This window comes from Oncorhynchus nerka, linkage group LG24 (assembly GCF_034236695.1).
Source record: "Oncorhynchus nerka isolate Pitt River linkage group LG24, Oner_Uvic_2.0, whole genome shotgun sequence".
In the NCBI taxonomy this organism is placed as follows: Eukaryota; Metazoa; Chordata; class Actinopteri; order Salmoniformes; family Salmonidae; genus Oncorhynchus; species Oncorhynchus nerka.
In genome coordinates this window covers 95,245,498-95,259,825 of record NC_088419.1, presented here as the reverse complement: position 1 = coordinate 95,259,825, position 14,328 = coordinate 95,245,498, and the positions used below count along the sequence as shown (strand labels likewise).

Genomic DNA, 14,328 nt, shown 5'->3' with positions numbered 1-14,328 from the left:
CAACTCTTACCCTACGAGGTAAGGAGCCATCCTGTCCCCTACATCAAGGGTACTCAACTCTTACCCTACGAGGTAAGGAGCCATCCTATCCCCTACAGCAAGGGTACTCAACTCTTACCCTACGAGGTAAGGAGCCATCCTGTCCCCTACAGCAAGGGTACTCAACTCTTACCCTACGAGGTAAGGAGCCATCCTATCCCCTACAGCAAGGGTACTCAACTCTTACCCTACGAGGTCCGGAGCCATCCTATCCCCTACAGCAAGTGTACTCAACTCTTACCCTACGAGGTCCGGAGCCATCCTATCCCCTACAGCAAGGGTACTCAACTCTTACCCTACGAGGTAAGGAGCCACCCTATCCCCTACAGCAAGGGTACTCAACTCTTACCCTACAAGGTAAGGAGCCATCCTATCCCCTACAGCAAGGGTACTCAACTCTTACCCTACGAGGTCCGGAGCCATCCTATCCCCTACAGCAAGGGTACTCAACTCTTACCCTACGAGGTCCGGAGCTTTTCTGTTCTACCGGAGAATTAAATTGCACCTACCTGGTGTCCCAGGTCTAAAATCAGTCCTTGATTAGAGGGAAACTATGACAAATCATAGCTGGAACTGGCTTCAAGGTCCAGAGTTGAGTTTGAGGGAACTAGAGTATCCACTAACCTGGGGGTAGGGTCTGACCACTCCAGTCTCCTGCTTGTCTTCTCTGAACAACAGGGCTTCTTCTCCTCCCCTGCTGGCTGGATGGTGGTGGTCCACATCACCACTACTGTCCTCACCTGGTCCTGCTAGGGAACCATTAAAACACCTGCAGTGTGAGTTTTAATAAACATCATAGATCATAGACATACAATTGGAGAGAATATACCAGAAACTCTGGAGGACTGTGGAAATGTGTTCAGTTCCAAATGGCACCTTATTCACTATGTAGTACTACTCCTTTTTAGAGTTGGGACGATAAACCGAAAATTACCGACACCCGACATTGCCTTCCTCTTATGTTGTTAATTTTCAGTGATTTTGCTACACAAAGTTCCTGTAGATTGTTCTAGAGCCATTATTTGGTTGACTATACATTATGTTGATTCCTACTATGAAAGTACAGTGCCTTCAGAAAGTATTCATACCACCTTGACTTAACGCATTTAAGTTGTGTTACAGCCTGAATTCAAACTGGATTAAATATACGTTCCCCCCTCACCCCTTGCTACACACAATACCCCACAATGACAAAGTGAAAACATGTTGTTTTTTTTATATATATTCTTTTTTACATTTGCAAATGTATTGAAAATGAAATACAGAACAATCGTATTTACATCAGTATTCAACACCCCTAAGTCAATACATGTTATTACCTTTGGTAGTGATTACACCTGTGAGTCTTTATGGGTAAGTCTCTAAGAGCTTTGCACACCTGGATTGTACATTATTATTTAAAAATTTCTTCAAACTCTTGTCAAGTTAGTTGATCATTGCTAGACACCCATTTTCAAGTCTTGCCATAGATCTGAGACGATTTAAATCAGAACTGCAACTCGGCCATTTAGCAAGATTCAATAACTAGCAGGGTTGGACAGTATCCAGAATGTACAGTATTACCAGTTTAGTACACAAGGGGGCGCCAAATAGATAACACATTTCCATGGAGGCTGCTAGCTAAACATGCCATTAAGCTCAAATGAAAATAAACCAATTGCAAAGACAGGCAATGCAGCTCATGAAGTTATACATATATAGAGTATCAGTCACAAGTTTGGACACTCCTACTCATTCAAGAGTTTCTTTATTTTTTACTATTTTCTACATTGTCGAATAATAATGAAGACAACAAAACTATGAAATAACCGATATGGACTCATGTAGTAACCAAAAAAAAAAGTTTTCAACAAGTCAAAATATATTTTATATTTGAGATTCTTCAAAAGTAGCCACCCTTTGCCTTGATGACAGCTTTGCACATTCTTGGCATTCTCTCAACCAGCTTCATTAGGTAATCAGCTGGAATGCCTTTCAATTAACAGGTGTGCCTTCTTAAAAGTTAATTTGTGGAATTTCTTTCCTTCTTAATGTGTTTGAGCCAATCAGTTGTGTTGTGACAAGGTAGGGGGGCTATAAAAGACCAAGTCCATATTATGGCAAGAACTGTTCAAACAAGGAAAGAGAAATGACAGTCCATCATTACTTTAAAACATGAAGGCCAGTCAATACGGAACATTTCAAGAAATTGTTAAGTTTCTTCAAGTGCAGTCGCAAAAACCATCAAGCTCTAAAATGAAACTGGCTCTCATGAGAACCGCCAGAGGAAAGGAAGACCCAGAGTTGCCTCTGCTGCAAAGGATAACTACACCTCAGATTGCAGCCCAAATAAATGATTCACAGAGTTCAAGTAACAGACACATCTCGAACATCAACTGTTCAGAGGAGACTGTGTGAATCAGGCCTTCATTGTCCAATTGCTGCAAAGAAACCACTACTAAAGTACACCAATAAGAAGAAGAGACTTACTTGGGCCAAGAAACACGAGCAATGGACATCAGACCAGTGGAAATCTGTCCTTTGGTCTGATGAGTCCAAATTTAAGATTTTTGGTTCCAACAGTCATGTCTTTGTGAGACGCAGAGTAGGTGAACGGATTATCTCCGCATGTGTGGTTCCCACCGTGAAGCATGGAGGAGGAGGAGTGATGGTGCTTTGCTGGTGACACTGTCCGTGATTTATTTAGAATTCAAGGCACACTTAATCAGCATGACTACCACAGCATTCTGCAGTGATACGCCATCCTATCTGGTTTGCACTTAGTGGGAATATAATTTGTTTTTCAACAGGACACACCTCCAGGCTGTGTAAGGGCTATTTGACCAAGAAGGAGAGTGATGGTGCTGCAACAGATGACCTGGCCTCCACAATCACCCGACCTCAACCCAATTGAGATGGTTTGGGATGAGTCGGGCCAGCAGAGTGAAAGAAAAGCAGCCAACAAGTGCTCAGCATTTGTGGGAACTCCTTCAAGACTGTTGGAAAAGCATTCCAGGTGAAGCTGGTTGAGAGAATGCCAAGCGTTTGCAAAGCTGTCATCGAGACAAAGGGTGGCTCCTTTTGAAGAACCTAAAATATATGATTTGTTTAAAACTTTTTTGGTTACTACATGATTCCATATGTGTTATTTCATAGTTGTGATGTCATCACTATTATTCTACAATGTAGAAAATAGTACAAATAAAGAAAAACCCTGGAATGAGTAGGTGTGTCCAAACTTGTGACTGGTACTGTGTGTGTGTGTGTGTGTATATATACACATATTTGTATTTATTTTTATGAATATTAACTAATTTAATTCATTCTGGCCAAGGGATCCGTAGAATAAGTTCAGAGGGTGTAATACCATACAATGTAACATTCATTTACATTATTAATTTACATTACCCATTTACATTAACATTATTAACTTACATTAGATTTACATTACATTATTCATTTACATTACATTATTAATTTACATTAGATTTACATTACATTATTCATTTACATTAACATTATTAACTTACATTAGATTTACATTATTCATTTACAATGCATTATTAATTTACATTAAATTGACATTATTCATTTACATTATTCATTTACATTGACATTATTCATTTACATTAACATTATTAATTAACATAAAATTTACATTATTCATTTATATTATTAATTTACATTAACATTATTAATTTACATTAAATTTACATTATTCATTTACATTACAGTTTAGCCATTTATCAGACACCCTTATCCAGAGCTTCTTGCAGTTAGTTGGTGCATTCATCTTAAGATAGCTAGGTGAGACAACCACATATTACAATCATATCAAGTACATTTTTTCTTAAAGTATTTAACAGCAAAGTCAGTGCTAAAAGAAAAGAGGAGTGCCTTTTTGTTCTTCTTATTTACAACTGTATATGCCCTAACCCTGGGCAACCTAGGCCTGGGAGACTCACAGGGATATATATCCACAGTACTGGGCAACCTAGGCCTGGGAGACTCACAGGGATATATATCCACAGTACTGGGCAACCTAGGCCTGGGAGACTCACAGGGATATATATCCACAGTACTGGGCAACCTAGGCCTGGGAGACTCACAGGGATATATATCCACAGTACTGGGCAACCTAGGCCTGGGAGACTCACAGGGATATTGGTTTCCACAGTACTGGACAACCTAGGCCTGGGAGACTCACAGGGATATTGGTATCCACAGTACTGGGCAACCTAGGCCTGGGAGACTCACAGGGATATTGGTATCCACAGTACTGGGCAACCTAGGCCTGGGAGACTCACAGGGATATTGGTTTCCACAGTACTGGACAACCTAGGCCTGGGAGACTCACAGGGATATTGGTATCCACTTAGGCCTGGGAGACTCACAGGGATATTGGTATCCACAGTACTGGACAACCTAGGCCTGGGAGACTCACAGGGATATTGGTATCCACCTAGGCCTGGGAGACTCACAGGGATATTGGTATCCACAGTACTGGACAACCTAGGCCTGGGAGACTCACAGGGATATTGGTATCCACAGTACTGGACAACCTAGGCCTGGGAGACTCACAGGGATATTGGTATCCACCTAGGCCTGGGAGACTCACAGGATATTGGTATCCACTTAGGCCTGGGAGACTCACAGGGATATTGGTATCCACCTAGGCCTGGGAGACTCACAGGAATATTGGTATCCACAGTAATGGACAACCTAGGCCTGGGAGACTCACAGGGATATTGGTATTCACAGTACTGAACAACTTAGGCCTGGGAGACTCACAGGGATATTGGTATCCACTTAGGCCTGGGAGACTCACAGGGATATTGGTATCCACCTAGGCCTGGGAGACTCACAGGGATATTGGTATCCACCTAGGCCTGGGAGACTCACAGGGATATTGGTATCCACAGTACTGGACAACCTAGGCCTGGGAGACTCACAGGATATTGGTATCCACCGTACTGAACAACCTAGGCCTGAGAGACTCACAGGGATATTGGTATCCACCTAGGCCTGGGAGACTCACAGGATATTGGTATCCACTTAGGCCTGGGAGACTCACAGGGATATTGGTATCCACCTAGGCCTGGGAGACTCACAGGGATATTGGTATCCACAGTAATGGACAACCTAGGCCTGGGAGACTCACAGGGATATTGGTATTCACAGTACTGAACAACTTAGGCCTGGGAGACTCACAGGGATATTGGTATCCACTTAGGCCTGGGAGACTCACAGGGATATTGGTATCCACCTAGGCCTGGGAGACTCACAGGGATATTGGTATCCACCTAGGCCTGGGAGACTCACAGGGATATTGGTATCCACAGTACTGGACAACCTAGGCCTGGGAGACTCACAGGGATATTGGTATCCACAGTACTGGGCAACCTAGGCCTGGGAGACTCACAGGGATATATATCCACAGTACTGGGCAACCTAGGCCTGGGAGACTCACAGGGATATATATCCACCTAGGCCTGGGAGACTCACAGGGATATATATCCACCTAGGCCTGGGAGACTCACAGGGATATATATCCACCTAGGCCTGGGAGACTCACAGGGATATTGGTATCCACTTAGGCCTGGGAGACTCACAGGGATATATATCCACCTAGGCCTGGGAGACTCACAGGGATATATATCCACCTAGGCCTGGGAGACTCACAGGGATATTGGTATCCACTTAGGCCTGGGAGACTCACAGGGATATTGGTATCCACTTAGGCCTGGGAGACTCACAGGGATATATATCCACCTAGGCCTGGGAGACTCACAGGGATATTGGTATCCACTTAGGCCTGGGAGACTCACAGGGATATTGGTATCCACTTAGGCCTGGGAGACTCACAGGGATATTGGTATCCACCTAGGCCTGGGAGACTCACAGGGATATTGGTATCCACAGTACTGGACAACCTAGGCCTGGGAGACTCACAGGGATATTGGTATCCACAGTACTGGGCAACCTAGGCCTGGGAGACTCACAGGGATATTGGTATCTACAGTACTGGGCAACCTAGGCCTGGGAGACTCACAGGGATATTGGTATCCACAGTACTGGGCAACCTAGGCCTGGGAGACTCACAGGGATATTGGTATCCACAGTACTGGGCAACCTAGGCCTGGGAGACTCACAGGGATATTGGTATCCACAGTACTGGGCAACCTAGGCCTGGGAGACTCACAGGGATATTGGTATCCACAGTACTGGGCAACCTAGGCCTGGGAGACTCAAAGGGATATTGGTATCCACAGTACTGGGCAACCTAGGCCTGGGAGACTCACAGGGATATTGGTATCCACAGTACTGGACAGCCTAGGCCTGGGAGACTCACAGGGATACAGTACTGACAACCTACTGGGAGACTCAACCTAGGCCTGGGAGACTCACAGGGATATTGGTATCCACAGTACTGGACAACCTAGGCCTGGGAGACTCACAGGGATATTGGTATCCACAGTACTGGACAACCTAGGCCTGGGAGACTCACAGGGATATTGGTATCCACAGTACTGGACAACCTAGGCCTGGGAGACTCACAGGGATATTGGTATCCACAGTACTGGACAACCTAGGCCTGGGAGACTCACAGGGATATTGGTATCCACTTAGGCCTGGGAGACTCACAGGGATATTGGTATCCACTAGGCCTGGGGATATATTGGTATCCACCTAGGCCTGGGAGACTCACAGGATATTGGTATCCACTTAGGCCTGGGAGACTCACAGGGATATTGGTATCCACCTAGGCCTGGGAGACTCACAGGGATATTGGTATCCACAGTAATGGACAACCTAGGCCTGGGAGACTCACAGGGATATTGGTATTCACAGTACTGAACAACTTAGGCCTGGGAGACTCACAGGGATATTGGTATCCACTTAGGCCTGGGAGACTCACAGGGTTATTGGTATCCACCTAGGCCTGGGAGACTCACAGGGATATTGGTATCCACCTAGGCCTGGGAGACTCACAGGGATATTGGTATCCACAGTACTGGACAACCTAGGCCTGGGAGACTCACAGGGATATTGGTATCCACAGTACTGAACAACCTAGGCCTGGGAGACTCACAGGGATATTGGTATCCACAGTACTGGACAACCTAGGCCTGGGAGACTCACAGGGATATTGGTATCCACAGTACTGGACAACCTAGGCCTGGGAGACTCACAGGGATATTGGTATCCACTTAGGCCTGGGAGACTCACAGGGATATTGGTATCCACCTAGGCCTGGGAGACTCACAGGGATATTGGTATCCACAGTACTGGACAACCTAGGCCTGGGAGACTCACAGGGATATTGGTATCCACAGTACTGGACAACCTAGGCCTGGGAGACTCACAGGGATATTGGTATCCACTTAGGCCTGGGAGACTCACAGGGATATTGGTATCCACCTAGGCCTGGGAGACTCACAGGATATTGGTATCCACTTAGGCCTGGGAGACTCACAGGGATATTGGTATCCACCTAGGCCTGGGAGACTCACAGGGATATTGGTATCCACAGTAATGGACAACCTAGGCCTGGGAGACTCACAGGGATATTGGTATTCACAGTACTGAACAACTTAGGCCTGGGAGACTCACAGGGATATTGGTATCCACTTAGGCCTGGGAGAGCCTGGAGGTCACAGGGATATTGGTATCCACCTAGGCCTGGGAGACTCACAGGGATATTGGTATCCACCTAGGCCTGGGAGACTCACAGGGATATTGGTATCCACAGTACTGGACAACCTAGGCCTGGGAGACTCACAGGGATATTGGTATCCACAGTACTGAACAACCTAGGCCTGGGAGACTCACAGGGATATTGGTATCCACAGTACTGGACAACCTAGGCCTGGGAGACTCACAGGGATATTGGTATCCACAGTACTGGACAACCTAGGCCTGGGAGACTCACAGGGATATTGGTATCCACTTAGGCCTGGGAGACTCACAGGGATATTGGTATCCACCTAGGCCTGGGAGACTCACAGGATATTGGTATCCACTTAGGCCTGGGAGACTCACAGGGATATTGGTATCCACCTAGGCCTGGGAGACTCACAGGGATATTGGTATCCACAGTAATGGACAACCTAGGCCTGGGAGACTCACAGGGATATTGCTATTCACAGTACTGAACAACTTAGGCCTGGGAGACTCACAGAGATATTGGTATCCACTTAGGCCTGGGAGACTCACAGGGATATTGGTATCCACCTAGGCCTGGGAGACTCACAGGGATATTGGTATCCACCTAGGCCTGGGAGACTCACAGGGATATTGGTATCCACAGTACTGGACAACCTAGGCCTGGGAGACTCACAGGGATATTGGTATCCACCTAGGCCTGGGAGACTCACAGGGATATTGGTATCCACAGTACTGGACAACCTAGGCCTGGGAGACTCACAGGGATATTGGTATCCACTTAGGCCTGGGAGACTCAAATGATATTGGTATCCACTTAGGCCTGGGAGACTCACAGGGATATTGGTATCCACAGTACTGGACAACCTAGGCCTGGGAGACTCACAGGGATATTGGTATCCACCTAGGCCTGGGAGACTCACAGGGATATTGGTATCCACCTAGGCCTGGGAGACTCACAGGGATATTGGTATCCACCTAGGCCTGGGAGACTCACAGGGATATTGGTATCCACAGTACTGGACAACCTAGGCCTGGGAGACTCACAGGGATATTGGTATCCACCTAGGCCTGGGAGACTCACAGGGATATTGGTATCCACAGTACTGGACAACCTAGGCCTGGGAGACTCACAGGGATATTGGTATCCACCTAGGCCTGGGAGACTCACAGGGATATTGGTATCCACCTAGGCCTGGGAGACTCACAGGGATATTGGTATCCACAGTACTGGACAACCTAGGCCTGGGAGACTCACAGGGATATTGGTATCCACCTAGGCCTGGGAGACTCACAGGGATATTGGTATCCACCTAGGCCTGGGAGACTCACAGGGATATTGGTATCCACAGTACTGGAAAATCTCTAACCTGTCTCTGCCACATGGACATAGTTTTTGTAGAATTGCAGGAAATTCGCTTGAAAACTGCTAAATGTTTATCTCCGATACCAAGAGGTCTTTAAAATGTTTCTTCCCACACCCAAAGACTTGGTTAGTCCGGCCGTCGTAAAACTCCTCGTTTTAATTCCTTATTTTATTTTATTACCTTACTTGAGTTGTGTTCTAATTATGAGGGGGTCCCTGATGAATTTAGTATCACAAAAGGGGACCCCGGCCCCCAAAAAGGTTTGAGAACCCCTGCATTGCTTGCTGTTTGGGGTTTTAGGCTGGGTTTCTGTACAGCACTTTGAGATATCAGCTGATGTACGAAGGGCTTTATAAATACATTTGATTTGATATAGGTAATAGTATGCCATTAGGAACACGCAATATTCAATATAAATGGTAACCTGGCTGTTTGGATGACTGATTGATGGAGACCGGCTTTCCACCAGGATTACTCTGAGCAGGCATTCCAGCTGCAGAAAATGGCTGAGAACTCATCTTTCACTATCCTAGAAGGGAGAAGGATTGAACAACCATTATATAAAAAAATATATTTAAAAAAATAGATCACACGCCTCTTTCTCAATTCATTTTTTCTCCTTATCTGATCAAATGTATTGGCGGATAAGGTCCAAGGTCCCTCCCCTCAATGGGTTTTGAGAAGAGATGGCGTGAGGAATCGACATGACAGTCAATACACATTTCATGACCGTCATATTCTTTATTTAACCTTTATTTAACCTTTATTTAACTAGGCAAGTCAGTTCAAAATAAATTCTTATTCACAATGACGGTCTAGGAACAGTGGGTTAACTGCCTTGTTCAGGGGCATAAACAACAGATTTTTACAATTGTCAACTCAGCGATTCCATCTAGCAACCTTTCGGTTACTAGTCCAACGCTCTAACCACTAGGCTACCTGCCACCCTGTCACAGCCCTGGGAAGTGAAGATGAACGGAGACAAATCCCATTCTAGCAGCTCTAGCAAGACTCACTAGCCTCGGTACCCTGTCTTTCATTCACACAGAGCCCAGCTACCTTTGTGTGAAATGGAAAGGTGCTTAAGCTGAAGTATTTTTTACATATCATCGCTCTGTCTGCGATCAATGAATGTCCCGAGTGATTTAGGAAATTCAGACGTTATGAAAAAAAATAATGGGGTGGCACATTCTAGCTAGCTAGTTACTTTACCAGAAGATACCCAACCGCTTCTTTACAACGAGCTGCATTGGGGTGGGAACGCAACGGTGCGAGATATGGGTCGGAAAACATATCTCAATGCAGGGTGGGAGTATCCTTTGATCATGACTCTCAGTTCGGGCTGGGCGGTATACCGAATTTGACAATATAACAGTATTGATGCACGGACCGGATTGGGTTTTTACTTTACCTTCTATAACAGTATTTTAAATGTTTGGTTTGTTAAATGTGATACACTGTGTGTAATGTCAATTTTAATAGTTAATTTTTTGAAGAAGATTTCAGAATTTTTGGTGGTCTTTCTTAGCCAGGATTCAGACACGGCTAGAACATCCAGGTTGGCAGAGTGTGCTAAAGCAGTGAATAAAACAAACTTAGGGAGGAGGCTTCTAATGTTAACATGCATGAAACCAAGGCTATTACGGTTACAGAAGTCATCAAAAGAGAGCGCCTGGGGAATAGGAGTGGAGCTAGGCACTGCAGGGCCTGGATTTATGACTACGACACAGTTTCCACTTTGCTTCTTAATATAAATCCACAAGCATCCTATAAATTACACTATTAGTTTGTATTTATTATATTTGCAAAAAGCTAGTTTGTCTTTTCTTAACAAGTTGTGTTACCAGCTTATGCTATTCGCTAGCTACACTGACGGAAGACAGAGGAACCACCTGTGGTAATTAGCTATCTACCGTGCTCTGAACACCTGTGGTAATTAGCATGCTCTGAACACCTGTGGTAATTAGCATGCTCTGAACACCTGTGGTAATTAGCTATCTAGCATACTCTGAACACCTGTGGTAATTAGCATGCTCTGAGCACCTGTGGTAATTAGCATGCTCTGAGCACCTGTGGTAATTAGCTATCTAGCATACTCTGAACACCTGTGGTACTTAGCATGCTCTGAACACCTGTGGTAATTAGCATGCTCTGAACACTTGTGGTAATTAGCATGCTCTAAGCACCTGTGGGAATTAGCATACTCTGAACACCTGTGGTAATTTGCTATCTAGCGTGCTCTTGAACACCTGTGGTAATTAACATGCTCTGAACACCTGTGGTAATTACCTATCTAGCATACTCTGAACACCTGTGGTAATTAGCATGCTCTGAACACCTGTGGCAATTAGCATGCTCTAAACACCTGTGGTAATTAGCATGCTCTGAACACCTGTGGTAATTAGCATGCTCTGAACACCTGTGGTAATTAGCATGCTCTGAACACCTGTGGTAATTAGCATGCTCTGAACACCTGTGGTAATTAGCATGCTCTGAACACCTGTGGTAATTAGCATGCTCTGAACGCCTGTGGTAATTAGCATGCTCTGAACACCTGTGGTTAATTAGCATGCTCTGAACACCTGTGGAAATTAGCATGCTCTGAACACCTGTGGTAATTAACATGCTCTGAACACCTGTGTGTAAAGGAAGAAGGCCACCAGAAACGTGTTGACACTGAAAAATACTGTCGGGTAACACTGTGTACATTAATTAAGTGTATATTTAGCATTTGTGAAATAATGTTGATGTGATATGAAAGTATAGGGCTTTACATTTCTACAACTATATTGCAATTGAGAATCGATTCACGTTTAGATATTGTATTTGGCTGCCAGAGTCATCCTACCTCTGTAAATAAGTAATGGCACTTTAAGGAGCAACGGTAACGTTAGGCTCCTTAAGAGTACAGCTTGGGCTAGGGTGGGCCACTGTACTTCAAATTGTACCTTTATCCACAATGCCCGATCGAGAAGATTGAAACACTACTAGCAGTGTGGATAAAGGTCACATTTGGGGTACAGTGGCATATTAACATATCCCGTCCCTGCATTGAGCTTAGGTTACCCGACCCATATCTCCCGCCAGCTCGTAATGTAAACATGATTGCGTACCAACCCCCGTGCAGCTCAGTGTAAACAAGCGTAACGTTACGGTAGGTAAATCTTTTAGTTTTACCTAGTTAAAAGGTACATTTGTATTGGCGGATAATGTTATGGTAAGCTAGTTACTATGAAACCCTAACTATACAGCTGTTAGGAGTAACAAGATAAATCACCGAATAGGCACTGCTCTGAAGAATCTGTTTTGACAGTATCACAAGCCGATGGCAGCGACCACAGTCGAGCTCTCAAATAACACGTTTACATAACGTTAACGTTTAATTTTGATCGCATATCCAGATGGTTAACCTTACAAAATAGCTAGCTATAAGGATAGCAGCTGCAGCTATCGCTAAACAAACATTGGGTGAACTTACAATATTCTTACAATATTTATAGAATGCCAAAATAAGTTGGGAAAAGCTTTATCGACAAAAGCTTTTGACGATACATTGGCATAATTTTTGTTTTTAACATGCTAAAATACCGTATTCGTAGTGTTTTGTTTTCTCCAGGCATTCGTCTTTTCTTTTCAACAACATACATAACCGGAAGAACGAAGAGAAGCTCACAATTAATTTTTTTTCGTCCAATCATCGGAGGGAATTGTGTAAACTCTTTGACAAATCACAAACGGGTGGGATGGAGTCGATCGTTTCTGCGTAACGATTGGCTGGAATAGCATAACTATTCCCGCGCTGAGGATGTTTTATAGACGTTTAATAAACAGGGTAGTTTGGATACTGGTTACTGATTGGCTAAAACAGCTTCTTTTTTTTGCCGTGCGTACGTGATACCGTATACCATTAAACCTGTTCACGTTGATAAAATGGCTACGTCAACAATAGTGCAAATTGCCGATGTACAAAATAAGCATTTAGATTTGAAACAAACAAAGTGGGCACTTAGCTGATTCACTGACTGGTGTGTAGAAAAAGGGGATATATATGTTGTGAGTTTGGGAATATAAAAAATGAAATTGAACGTTATTCTACGGGATTTGTATTTGTTCAATGAGAAACATGAATGCCGAAGAATATGGGATTAGCAGCTAACGTTATGCTGGACCGGTATATCAACGAACCCTTCTCAGTTTGGCATGGACTACACACATGGACACCGAATTTACAACGTGTTTGTCGGCGGAGTTAAAAAGTCGAGGGAAGAGGGGCACGATAAAGCTGAACGGCTACATAATGATATGTAACTGTTACCAAACTAAATCATTCTAATGTACTCTGACAACACAGCAGCAGCTGCCCCAGTTCAACGAACGGCATCCGTTCCCAGCAGCGTGGAAACAACAAACGATACAACACGGGGCCATTTTGTTTCTCTCTCACTTCTGCACAATAAATGGCAACATTCAGACCAACATGAATAAATAATTGACACGTGTTAGTCACTCTAGAAGTAGCGCTAATGCTCTGTTTCCCCCCCCCATACATGTAATGTAAGCTTGCCAGCTAGCCTTTGGTTGTTGTATAGCAACCAGTCTAGCAACGAGACTTTTGTCCAGACTACTTTTTCATGGCGGAATGTATTTATTTATTAAAGCAACATTTTCAGTGTAATATGTAGTTCCGTACCTTACTGTATTAACAACCGGTTTATAAAAGCAATAAAACACCTCGGGGATTAGTGGTCTTTGTCCAATATACCACGGCTAAGGGCTGTATCCAGGCACTCCGTGTTGCGTCGGGGTTAAGAACAACCTTTAGCCGTGGTATATTAGCCATATACCACACACCCTCGGTACTTATTGCTTAAATATACCTCACAATAATCTCTCCTGCCACCTGAAGTGTGTACGACCCAAAAATGTAAAAACATTGGATTGGGTTGTATGGGTTTAGATGCCCCTGGGGGGCGTATTCGGTCTTCTGGAGGGCTGCACTGAAAATGTGTTATAGTTCCTCGCCGTAAAAAAATGCCCAAAATAGTTCTATTGTTTTTAGAATTTCCGATGCTCTCTGGTGACATTTTCTTAACAATGCATAATATTGTATACTACCATTGTAATGTACATGAAGGTTTCACATTCCTACAAATACATGCTTAGGTCTGTTAGAAAGGTGACTACTTCAGAGCCCAAAATACAGCAGGACAGAAAAACCTTAAGTGTAACGTTTTTTTGTTCGTTTTTTTTATTCGCAGGGTACCCCCAAATGTCCCCA

General features: G+C 44.2%; 1 pseudogene; it reads right to left on the bottom strand.

Annotated features, from left to right (window-relative positions):
• LOC135564361 (histone deacetylase complex subunit SAP130-like) overlaps nucleotides 1-12,743 on the bottom strand; it is a 69,582-nt pseudogene extending 56,839 nt beyond the window's left edge.
• Between the last annotated feature and the right edge of the window lie 1,585 nt (nucleotides 12,744-14,328).